The sequence below is a fragment of the Eutrigla gurnardus genome (assembly GCF_963514095.1).
Source record: "Eutrigla gurnardus genome assembly, chromosome: 14".
In the NCBI taxonomy this organism is placed as follows: Eukaryota; Metazoa; Chordata; class Actinopteri; order Perciformes; family Triglidae; genus Eutrigla; species Eutrigla gurnardus.
The window spans coordinates 25,254,940-25,261,790 of record NC_139937.1 but is presented as its reverse complement, the minus strand read 5'-3'; the positions used below and the strand labels follow the sequence as shown (position 1 = coordinate 25,261,790).

The 6,851-nt window shown below is 45.0% G+C and overlaps 1 protein-coding gene across 5 annotated transcripts in view; it reads left to right on the top strand.

The window, feature by feature from the left end:
• Positions 1-6,851, top strand: part of map7d1a (MAP7 domain containing 1a) — a 32,881-nt gene that overhangs the window by 3,685 nt on the left and 22,345 nt on the right. The gene's annotated exons all lie outside the window — the stretch shown is intronic.

Here is a 6,851-nt window from a genome sequence, read left to right as displayed (position 1 = left end):
CATGTACTGTTTATGTCTTTGTACAAGAATCACGATGTGAAGCCTTCCTTAAGGCAGAATCACACTTTCCTGTCCTGAGGAATAAAAACAATCCACATGAGAGAATACTGAAGCGATGAAGTGAAGACCAAACGATGGTGAGGTGCTGTAATGTTAAAAAAGAACCCAATGAACCTCCTCACACAGAGGAGGAGGCATCGTTTCCCTGCCAACCCACCCCGTATCACCCAGATGGGGTAAATCACACCGCCCAGACGTTGACCTCTCGTGAGGTAATGGAGGCGGATTCTCCAACCCGGCGCTCTGAAAGGCAAATACTGTGGAAGCTAAGTCTTCCCATGAAGTATGCAGTATTTCCACCAGGAAACGTCCGCTGAACCCAAAACGTGCACAAAGCTCACGTTTGGGGTCATTTTAATGTATTAGTAGAAAAACCTGACGTGTTTGTCTGAAAGCATGGATTAAGAGGGGATTATAGTTGAATTTGTCTGCCCTTGAACCACCTCTAACTAGCCAAAACCACAAGGTAACAGCGGGTTTATAATAGTACCTGATTCCAGATCAGCCCTTTGCAATCTAATATAGTCATTTACTCACTTACAGCCTCATTACACGTGTTATTCGTCACACTTCCAATGACTAGGGGCGACGGTTTATTATTAGCCTCTGAAATGGCACAGAGACACTTGTAACTTCACGTTTTGCCCCGAGAACGTATCTGGCATTTAGAAAAATGTGTTTGAAGAATGACGTGTGACCTGTTTTCACCTCTTTGGTCCTTTCTCTTCTACAAGAACATCTGATATTTAATATGTCCAACATTCAGAGGGCTATGACTCATCAAGGGACCACCATGTACTTTGAACTGAAAGACTCACAGCTGGTTGCAGAGTGCAGGATTATTTGCCGATTATTAGGTGTGTTTATGAGCTTTTTTTTCTTTTTAGACAAAGAAAAGAGAGCTGTTGCAACATGTTTCCAGTCTTTAAGCTAAGCTAACTGGCTTCTCATCCGACCCTCATTAGACTGTGCAGCTTGCTTCAAAGACACAGACAGATGGATTGATTGCACCGCAGCATAATGAATCTGGTTGTTAAAATGTTGCAATAGAAAGGCAATGCAAGCTTATTTAAGCACACTAAGTGCACAGAGGCTATTGAACGTAATGCATTAAAAACATGCATGAAAATAAAACAGTCGGGAAGTTAACAAGCTAGAATCTAGACCTCTAAGATGTTGCACAGCTGCAGCAGCTGGATAGTAAGAAAGCGACTGAATGCCAAAGAAACAAGCTGTTCTTACTAGCAGCCCCTTCCTTTTAACACCAATGGAAGCCAATGAAACATACACATCTGCTCCTTGGCAGGCATCTGCTTTTCCCACCGCTGTCTGTCCTCGTTGTGCAGAAAGAAGGCCGATGATGCAGCGTCGTGCCCTAAATGCATCATGGGACACTAGAGGAAGGACGCTGCTTGTTCCTTCCACCTCCACATATCTGAAAATATCCCTGACGGTCTATTCTCTGCTCTCTGGCCATCTGAAAGTCACCAGACCGATCGGCTAATATTAGACCATCGCCTAAAGGCCAAGCCTCTTTACACTTCACAGGATAACATATGTCTTCTGGAGATTATGTTTGACTCGTTTTCACTATTCAGGTATTTTGCTGGCTTTCTAGGAAATGGTTCCTGCAGGTTTTCTGTCGCTGGATTCAGCTGCATTTGACTTCATCGTCATAGTTACCTGTGATTTCTGAAACCCATGTGATTGGACCCAGAAAAGTTAATACATTTTCAAATTCCCAACATCACCAGGAGCGTTACAGCGACCGTGGTGGGGGAAAAAACTGCCTTAATAGGCTTTTAGGCAGAAATCTGGTGCATCCCAGACCCTTGGGTTCCAACTGTGTTTGGTGTTGGTAGTAGTATAGTAGTAGTAGTAGTATTAACAGTAGTAGTAGTATTAACAGAAAACCCTTTGTATGTATTAACCCTACATGCACATATCAGTGTAGGTTCCCTCTGCTCATTGGATGGATACCTTCACTATGTTACTCTTGTGAAGCAGTTTTCTTCTAGTCGATGGGATTTTTGGCATATTTAGAATGGCAGCTTGTGCAGCCCTGGACACCCCCCCTCCCCTTCCTCCTCCTCCTGTGATGTCATCCCCCCTCCACCACTGGTTGGACTGTCTAGGTCACTCTCCCCCTTTATGTGGGAGCATGTTGGTGGCAGCAGATGCCGGGTCTCCGGGGAGCCGCCGCCAGGTCCGATAAGTGGAGCCTTTCATCGGCGCGGTGGCTTCGGTGCACACGGCGGTGCAGGAGAGAGCAGCAGCTCAATGCCAGGCGTTGTTCTCCGGCTCGGCCAGGTGATGGGATGAAAGTCAGTATTCACAGAGCCATTGACATGCAGAGAAGCAATGCGGTCTCTATAAGTGTCTCCAACACTCGGTTAATATTCAGAAGCACTTTTATCAGATCCATGAGGCGGTCCATGAGACTCAGATATCTGTGTGTGGAACTATTTGGATCATTTATTCGTTGTTCAAGCATCCAAACATAGTCCTAGATTTGGTGCTCATTTAGTAGTTGGACTGTTGGTCAAATAAAGACTAGTTGGTCATCTGAAGCTGTGATGGACATTCTTCAATATTTTCTGGCATTTTATGGAGAAAATAGACGATTAGATCAATAGTGAAAATAGTGTCAACATTCTTTAGTTCAGCTTTTGGTGTAAATGTCTTTTCTTTTGTGTTTTGCACAGCTAAATATTAATTTATAAGGTAATCAATAGACGGATCGACTATTTAAAGGGCCTGGTGGTATTTAAGTGCAGCTTGTGTGCAGAATGTAATGTTTGTCTAAGTTCCCCCTTTAAAAACTGTAGTCCTCAGCTGGAAGCACATCTAGTGAAAACTTTGGTCTCTAACACACACACACACACACACACACACACACACACACACACACACACACACACACACACACACACACACACACACTGGTCTGGCATGGCGTGGCTGCTTGTTGTTTACACTGTGCTTCCTGTGTGTCTGGGCCCCCTTGCCCTCTTACATCAGCCTATTCGGTGCCGGAGGGACAAAACAGGGTGAAGGGCCGATGGGTTAGGGGGGTAAGCGATGAGGTAGTTCATTAGCCCCCCCCCTCCAACCCCCGGCCCATCCCAAATGAGATGCACATCCATTCTCTGTGTGTTCCCCCCCCCCCGAGTTCCTTTTTTCTCTTTATTTTGGTCGCCGCCCTTTTCCCCTTCCAGCCTTTTGATTCCACTCTCTGGGCCTGAATGCCGTTTCCTCTTGTTTGCTTCATTTCCATTTTTCCAGAGACTGTGCTGCATTTATTTCCCAACCTGTCCGCCGAGTATTATTTTAGACGTTGCAGCTACTCTATTCGTGGTCTGACGGTGCATTTACCTTTTTATCGGTTTGGCCGGAGACGCAGACGCTTACGAGTGAAGCTCTCGGCTCCATAAATATTGCAAGCCTTGTCCTATATTTTTACCCTGCATAGTGTCTTGGCAAGACATAGAGCTCTGGATGTTGCAGCACAGTGAGTTGTATTCATCCTGACCGGTCGTAATCATTTTAAAGCCCACCGTGTCTTCCTTGGGAACGTCGGCTCGTTCTCAAATCAAGCTGGCTGTTTTTTTTTTACAGCCGCTCTGAAGTATCCCTCCTACGCTGTTAATGAGCAAACGCTGTCACAAGAATGTGCTGTCTATAGTTGGTTGTGTCCTAGTGAGTCATGTGTTTTGCTGTCTCACCCTGATCACAGGTGTGACGTTGATGAACAGGTAGAACACAGAAAACAGCCGTTTCCTGTCAGATCCTTTCATCCTGTACAGCAGTGTGAAGAGGAAAGTGCTTCCATTATTATGTGGCCACAACATATTATTACTATTATTATTATTGCTTGGACATAAATATATTCATCCTCTGTTGTTATCATGATAATTACACTGTGAAAGGCTCTTCTACTTCTGGAGGAGACTACGTCTATGTAAGTGGCGCTGTGATATTTATAAACCCGCGCTAACACAATAATATGCTGTGAAATTGGATTTCTGCTTAAATCTTATTTTGTGTGGACGAATTAGCAGTTGTCCTAGTTTTTAATGCGTGGCTCTTTTACTCCCAATGTCATCAGCCGAAGTAGTGAATCCCTCTGTGGCTGCAGGTTTGGGAGTGAATGCACAATGACCGAGTCTTAGAGCCCGTGCTTCGTTTCTGTTCCAACCCATCATGCCTCTCACCGCCGAACGGCACTGACTAATCACCTGCTGATTCTCAACCTGCCGTTCTGCTCCCACACTGTGCTCGTGCTGCATGGACCTTCAGAAGGAGCTCCTTTCACATTTCTGCTGATTTAACAACGTAATCCATCACTTTTGCATGCAAAAGGCCACGGCTGAGTGCCTTTGTTTGACACTAAAGAGGCGTTATAGGAAGACTTGATAGAGCCGTGGTGCAAGGTGACGGTGTGATTCCTCCACCAATGAGCACTCACGGCATGCTTGTAGATTCCTGACCCCCCCCTGACCCACTTTGTAGGGTCTCAAGCTGTCGATATACTCATTTGACATACAGTAGGAGGATAAAACAAAGCATCCGTAATGTAAAGTAGAATATAGTGGCTTTAGGATTAGAAAGGGCTTTTAGATTATCATGCCCTCTCTTACTTTTTAAGGCTGGCTGTCATTGGATCTGACATTGGCATGCCCCTGTAATCATAATCATACAACCCAACAGCTGTCATCAGATACGGATCACTATTAAGGTAATGTTTGGAACGTGGAAAGCTGTTGAAGCGCTGCTCAAAGGTTGGTGTTTTTTGAGTGATTTATCCATATTCAGGCTCGATGGAGACTCCAGCAATCTCAGAGGAAGTTCATTGATTTATGGATATGAATAATGTAAGTGATGTCACAGGAGGGTGGTCTAATGGCTTTCGGCTGAGTCGTCCCCAGGGTGCAACGGAGTGTAAATATGCTAAGATTACTCAGATGATGCAAGTTTAGACCCCCATAGTCATGGAATTAGGCTGATATTGGTGTTTTTGCGATGATGTCACACCACGGGGAACCATCCTGTTACAGGAAACAGGATCATTTTATTAGCTTGACTTAGCTGAGTCATGGTCAGAACACAGGTTGCTGATTTTGTCACTGCATTCACAGACAACTGAGCAAACATTACTTCAGCATTCTGCTCATTCTGTGTGAGGATGTCCCAACGTGTTTGCTGTAAAGGGTCACTGTGCAGACACTTTCCCCAAATACACTTGTACCAATGTCAATGTCGTCTTTACTTTTATAAGTGAAGTTTCTTGTAAACAAAGTTATTTTCTCATATCACCACAAATGCATCACATGCTTCTTTGAAGACAGACAAAGCATTTGGATTTATTTGTATAATTATTTAGTTTGTGCTTTGTTGATGCTTATGTTTGCTTGTCTTTGGTGCCTGTAAAATCACCCCTCCACAGCGCCCCTAGTGGCCAGACAACAAAAGGTTACCCTTTAAGTATGAACTGTAGTTCTACTGTAGTTCTGTTGGTGGTTATTTGATTCAAAGACAATCAAGCACCAGCAGTTTGGAGAATCATATTATCATATAATATTTAGTAGCATCTAAAGGTTGATGATGTGCTGCTTTTTTAAAGTGTAGATACAAATAATTCACTTTTTTTTAGATTATCTGGTGATTTTGTCACTTTGGGACACTCTGTTCCCGGTGGTTGAGTAGACGGTCAGAGTGCTGCATCAATCAGCCCTTGTTTCACTCCCTCGCTACGCAGCAGCAACCCTCCCTCAGCTCCCATCCCATGCTTTCCTGCAGAGAGCTTCAGGTTTCATTGGTATTCACTGTCGGTGCCGCCAGCATACCGGAGTGTGTTACATTCTCATTCCCTTCATCATCGACTGTATGGATCAGCGATCGTCCCGTCAGCCAGCCAGCACTTCTCAGGTGTACGAGGGGACTTCCACTCGTTATCTGCCCTCCGACGTGAAGAGAACGATGCACTGAAGCATGGTAAATCCAGAGGCGAGGGTGTATGAGTCATCACCTGAACAGTCACGATGGTATACAGCCGGTTGTACGTTTAAAAAAACTATGCATGTCGGAATTAAATCGCATACATTTTTCTATGCGAGGAATTCCCTTTAAATAGAGTAACGTGGACAAATGGAGGAGGCAAAGCCAAGAGGTTTAGTTAAATTTAAACAAAGTAGGTTGCAAGCCTCGGGCCAGACACTGTGTTATTATATGGAATTTCAATTTTAACCCTAATCCCTGAATACATTACTGGTTTTTCCTCACAAAGCTGCATTTGGTGACAAATAGCACCTCTTCTGCTTTCAGTGCTTCTCCCCCCCTCCTCCTCCGTTTCCCCATGTCGCTGTCATTGCAGTGTTTTGGCCGCCGTCCTGTTGCCATGAAGCAACCACAACAATGGCCCCCTCTCTGTCAGAGCACATTGCTGCCCCCGAGGAATGCTTGTTTAATAGTGGCATGCTTCGGCAGGGGGAAACACCACGTCTTGTCTACCAGTGGAACTCTTTCATAGACTCCGACTGCTTCGCCCGACTCGTCGGTAAACGGCCTCCACCTCCCAGACTCTCCGTGTGCCGAGCTGAAGGCCTGCTGGCCGGCTGAATGCTGCTCAGCGTCGCCATAGTGGGATAGGTGTCCTGTTTGTTTGGCCTCAGCTGTTCATGCAGACCTTTGTCCACCTCTTGGGTTTAATAATAATCCGAGTTTTATTCACAAGGGAGCGGATAAAACAAACAAGTTTTATGGCTTTGCTTTTGAAAGAGATGTTTATGGCT